The sequence below is a fragment of the Montipora capricornis genome, chromosome 9 (assembly GCF_036669925.1).
Source record: "Montipora capricornis isolate CH-2021 chromosome 9, ASM3666992v2, whole genome shotgun sequence".
Classification (NCBI taxonomy): Eukaryota; Metazoa; Cnidaria; class Anthozoa; order Scleractinia; family Acroporidae; genus Montipora; species Montipora capricornis.
Genome location: NC_090891.1, coordinates 398,113 through 403,414, shown reverse-complemented (window position 1 = coordinate 403,414; position 5,302 = coordinate 398,113).

Genomic DNA, 5,302 nt, shown 5'->3' with positions numbered 1-5,302 from the left:
GTTGAAGGGATTCCTTGGAGCAAACACTCCATGGTTCGCTGGATAATACTAGGTGCTGAGGCTACCTCGTAAGGGAGACGGTTATACCAGTACAGGCCCTTATGTGTGTTAATCGTTAAAAATTCCTGAGAGTTATCATCCACAAGCATCTGTTCATAGGCATGGCTTAAATCTAGCTCAGTAAATGTTTGACCTCCAACTAATAGATAGCCATCCAGTTTTGACATTCTATTAACAGTGAGCTTATAGTCTCCCCAGACTCTTACAATGCCAACACTTTTCATGACAAGGACAATCGGGGTGGCCCACTCGGAATACTGGACTGGTTCAATGGTCCTTTCAAGTCTTCCTAGGTCTTGTTCAATTTTCTCCCTCAGAGCATACGGTACTGGTCTGGCTTTATGGAAATAGGGGTAGCCGTGGGGTCAACGTGGATTTTGGCCTTTGTCCCTTGTAGGGTTCCAAGCCCCTCCTCAAACAGCTGAGCATGTTTTTGCAAAATCCTTTCCAGTCGCTTACTGTGTGACGAAAGTTGTTTGATTATGGGCCAATGCAGCTTGATTTTTAAGAGCCAGTTCCTACGTAGCAAAGCACGGCCCTTGCCGCTTACAACCAAAAGCGGGGAGTATTCAACCCCATCATAACACACATTCACAGAACAAGACCCTTTAGGTTTGACTTCTCCCCCGGTGTACGAGCGAAGGACAATTCCTGACTCTACAAGTTGGGGTGCTTGACCTGCTGAAAAAAGGTGGTTATATTGTTCCTCGCTAATCACAGACAAGGAGGCCTTTGTGTCAACTTCCATTTCCAGGGGTTGCCTAGCAATACTTAGCTGTACTTTGTAGGGTGATGGGCGTTGACTGCCAAAGTTAAACAAGGAATATGCATCCACACCCTGTTCCTCCCCTGGTGTTTGCATGGCACCTTCAAGAAGATCGGAAGGTTCGCAGTTGCCCGATTTCTGCTCATTGTCTGGCTGTGGTTGTTTCCCTCTTTTTTTTAGCTGGGCAAAAGCGAGCTAAATGGCCAACTTTACCACAACAACAGCATTTGGCATCTTTAAAATGACAGCCTTTGGGGTAGTGGTTGCCGCCACAACGAGAGCACTTAACTTCGCGTCCCTAATTAACTTTGGGGCTTACGATTTAACGTTAAATCTTGAGCCCCAAAAATTAAAATAAACTACGTAGGATTTGCGTTATATCCTGCTCGTATTTCTCGTGGGTGTTTTGCTGTTCACACCCTTACTGGAACGTGCTTTGTAATTTAACTTCATGTATAAAACTAGTTCCCTTTAGACATCTTGTTAGAATCGCTGATGAAGTCTTTTTAATCAGACGAAACCGGTCGGATAATAAACAAAGTTAACAAGATCAGTTGCAGTGTGCTGCCCACTAGTTTCCATTTAAAAACTAATTTAAAACATTGTTTAAACAATTAAAAAAATATTTTTATATTGACTGAACTTGTGCAAACACAAGCACTCACAAAATAGAAGCTTATTTCGCATGGTGCTAGTTATTTAGTTGAATTACATTTCTTTCTTGTTCTGTTCGGTTATCAGCAATGTTTTGGTTCCTTGATTATAGTAATTTGTAAATTTCAGTGATGTATAAGAAAAGTTGAAAACACGAATTTTCTTCTTGAGGACAATTCAATGCGGACTTGAAGAATGTTATTATGTGTTTTTGGCAAAGAAAGTGATACGGATTATTAAAGAAACCCCTGAAAGGGTCTATTTGTTTTAGTTTCCCTTCATAATAGCCTGCCTGCGAATACAGTCGCCTCTCCTCGCTCCCCGTCACTTGGGACGTGTGAAACCTCCCAGTGACGGGATGCGAGAAGAGGAGGCTGTATTCGCAGGCTAACTGCATACTAAAAAGGGAAAGGATTTTTTTTCCTCCCGTTTTAAAGATTCCCGCTTTTAAAGATTCCACATTTTAAAGATTCCCCGTTTCCCGTTCCCATTCCCATTCTCCGATTCCTCGTTTTAAAGATAGCCTTCCGTATGTTACTCGTATGTTACAAGTATGCTACCCGTATGTACTCGTGTGGTGTTTTAGTCAAGATCCTGTTCAGAAAGCCAAATTTCATGAAATTCATCACTTTTTAGCAAACATTACAGCTCTCTCGGCCGCCGTGTAAATGTCGCGTCACGCAAAGCTTAAAAATTCAAGGGTTGTCTGTCACAAAACCAAGAACCCACTGTGTGTGCCATATATCCGTCGTTAAGTAGTACGTCTTTCCATTAGTACTTGATACCGGTAGGAAAAATATTTATCGCTGCGAAACTCAATTTAAAAACTTCACAGACTGGAGTTCAGATGAATCAAGGCGGTTGCATTCTTCTGTCGGTGTAGCGGATCTCAAAGAGTAAAAACCGAGATTTGAACCGCTCCACTGGCCCGCTAAACAGATATGCTTTAGCGTGCGATATAATTACAATGAATAAATTGATTTTAGTTGATTTATCAATAATTCCCAGAGCTTCCCACTTTTAAACATTCGCCGCTCAAAAGAATTCCCGCTTTTAAAGAACCTCCCATTTCCCATTTCCCATTTCCCCATTCCTGGCTTTAAAGATAGCCGCTTTATGCATTAAGGCTTTCTCTTAGCAGGAAAGAAGTCGTGGAAATCATTTCTTCGTTTGTCACCTACTAAAATTCCACGGTGGTAAATATGGCGCCGTACTTCATACACTAAGACGGCGAAGCGTGACGATATAAACATCCTTTCCTTGAATGGGTGTTCTCGATTTTTTTTTCGCCATGCGTTTGGTGTAAATCGCATATTACAGAAATTAACGACAGAACAACCATCCATCGCTTGATTTGCAACTGTGAATTCAGCTGCGTACCGTTCAAAGTGACTCAGCAACTAATAATAGATGTACATCATTGCTCTGTTGTTTTTTTTTTTTACTTAATTAATTTCTGATGGCATAACGTAAACATATGTGACTTAAGCACAAGTAAAAGAAATTGTCTGCGATGATGAAATGATAACACAAACGAAAAAAAAAAGCAAACATTTATACCACAATTATACCAAACTAAAATCAAAAGATTATTAAAACTTATTTATGAATCTCCTAGCAACAAGGTTCACTGTTTATGCAGCAAATTGAATATTCGTTTTAAAGCGAGAATTCGTATTTTAGTACTGACAAAAAGCACTTCCCAGTAAACTAGCTTGTGTTGCTTGTTATGCTCTATATTTTTCTCAACGAAGGATCTGGTGAATTTCACGGCTTTGACATCGTATAGGTCAAATTCCAAAAGATGCGGAAATGATGTTAAGGAAATAAAAACTTGCACAGTTCCTTTTTAGCTGACAAGGAAGTCGCAATTCTTCAGACATATATTAACATTTGATAGACCGTAACTGTTATAGAAAATAAAATTTGCTTTATCACAAGAGGACAAGACTGAATATATTTCTCTCCACTTTCACTATTTCTCTTTTTTTTTTTCAAGAATCAATTTAACACGCTTTTAAGTCCGGCATTTTTTGAGGAGTGATTATTATTAAAGTTTGGGACTAAAATACATTTAACAGATATGTTTCACCACAAACGGAGAAGCATAGTACTTATCCCGCTATTTGTGTGTGCAAGAATCCTCTCGACTGATTTAATATATACTGAAGAAGGGTTTCTTATTTTTAGCCACTCACAAAACCTTAAGAACGAAACAGTTTCTGAATTCAACATGTACTAAATTTCATGAGAATAACTTAAAAGACTTGTTGGATATTAAAAAGTCTAATAAAGCGTACAGATTCTTCGCAAATGAATGAAGGGGGTAGCTTCTAAAGAAACTGCGGTGCTGCCTCGGTAGGAAAGATTTGGTTTTATCAACGGAGTTGATATTAATAGGGAGCTTAAGCACGCGCGTTTTTGAGACGCGGACGGCAACCGGAAGCGAGCTGTTTTCCCCTTTAACCTGTTTTCACACAACCATATTTACATTACTGAGTATCTTTTCTCCATTAGAGTGATTAAAATGAAAATGTGGGAGACACCACTGTCCTGGCACGAGCGAGCTTAAGCTCCCTAATGTAAATTGGCCACCGTACAGAGATTCTAAATGCTTTTAGAATCTCTGTGCGGTAACCAATAACATTATCAACTCCGTTGATAAAACCAGATTCTTCGCAAGTCTGGATGACAATACTTTATACAATTTCTACTTGCACAGTTGTAGCAACCGTCGAGCGAAACGGTTCACATCAATTCAAACTCAGCATCCAGCACAATTTAAATTCAGAACCATCGGATTTCAAAACAAAACGCTGGAGGAAATCTAGAATAAGTGTTATACTTACATGAGCTTTGTAGACTCTGAAATCTCGGGGAAAAGGAAAGGATCGATGATTTCATCGCAAACCAGTTCTGTTTCGGCAGATCGATAGTGACATTTCCCAGTCGTGAAATAGCTGTCGCCTCCAAAAGCCAAGCTGCTGAACAGCATAGTTACGGCGATCGTTACGGCCATTACAGTTTTCCACATCGCTGCGACAACTGAAAATTCCCTTCTTCCAATCCTTGATTGGCAACGTCTGGTATTTCAAAGAGCTAAGGAAGCAAAGCTAAAGCTTTTCTAACTGCAATCACAACTGAGAGTCAAGCCTATGGAGTGTTTACAGTCGATGTCGACTCCGTGTACTAAATTTTTGACGCTGTAAACTTGATTTCGCTTCACGTTTCTCGTCGTGCCATGTCAACTGCTCACATTTAAATCACCTTAAATTTCTATTTCTATTTGAAAATTTCAAAATGTCATGGAAGAAGACAAAAAATAACATTGACGCATGACGCACCTCTCATTAATTGGGCTTGGAAATGCCGTGACAAAATTTGTTCTTACGCAAAAAATATGTCACGCATAATCTCACATTGGACACATGATAAGTACATGAACTAAAAGGGATGAGACGGCAAATCACGCAAAACCCCTTGGGGCTCTGCCAGGGTAAATTCCGACAAGCGACATGGCCTAAAAAGTAGCGACACCACTTAAAAAGAAATCGTGACAAACGACATCCTTTCTTTAAATTTCCGACAGCAACGTAAAACATTGACAAAGAACCGACAGAAGATGATTTAAAATTCTGCCGAGGGGAAAGGGAGGTGTTCAATTATGCTTGCATTAAAAATATTCTTGCCCTTTAGCTACAAACATAATGATAAAGCGCATCTTACTTTTGACTCGACGTTTCGTATGCTACAACATACATCTTCAGAAGTGACGGTTGAACAAATTCAAAAATAATATATATAAAATTAAGAAGACTGGTA